General features: G+C 55.9%; 1 protein-coding gene across 1 annotated transcript in view; it reads left to right on the top strand.

Moving 5' to 3' along the window:
• TNFRSF13B (TNF receptor superfamily member 13B) overlaps positions 1–202 on the top strand; it is a 6,334-nt gene that overhangs the window by 4,343 nt on the left and 1,789 nt on the right. The window lies entirely within an intron of this gene.

Here is a 202-nt window from a genome sequence, read left to right as displayed (position 1 = left end):
GGGATCTCCTCTACCTCGCCGTGGAAGAGAAATAAATGTGAGGGAGCAGAGGAGGTGCAGAGCTGCTTTCAAATTCTTCCCAAGCGGAGCGCACAGGCGCCATTAGCAACACCCTTGCCCTAATCAAAAAGTCAATCACGTGAAGCACGTACTCGAGGGGTTTCTAAGCACGCCCATCTCTGCCTGGCCCACGCGGGTGCCC

The sequence above is a fragment of the Egretta garzetta genome, unplaced genomic scaffold (assembly GCF_000687185.1).
Source record: "Egretta garzetta isolate BGI_Z169 unplaced genomic scaffold, ASM68718v1 scaffold299, whole genome shotgun sequence".
NCBI lineage: Eukaryota > Metazoa > Chordata > Aves > Pelecaniformes > Ardeidae > Egretta > Egretta garzetta.
Note: the sequence above shows the minus strand (reverse complement) of the source record. Positions and strands in the feature narration are given on the sequence as shown.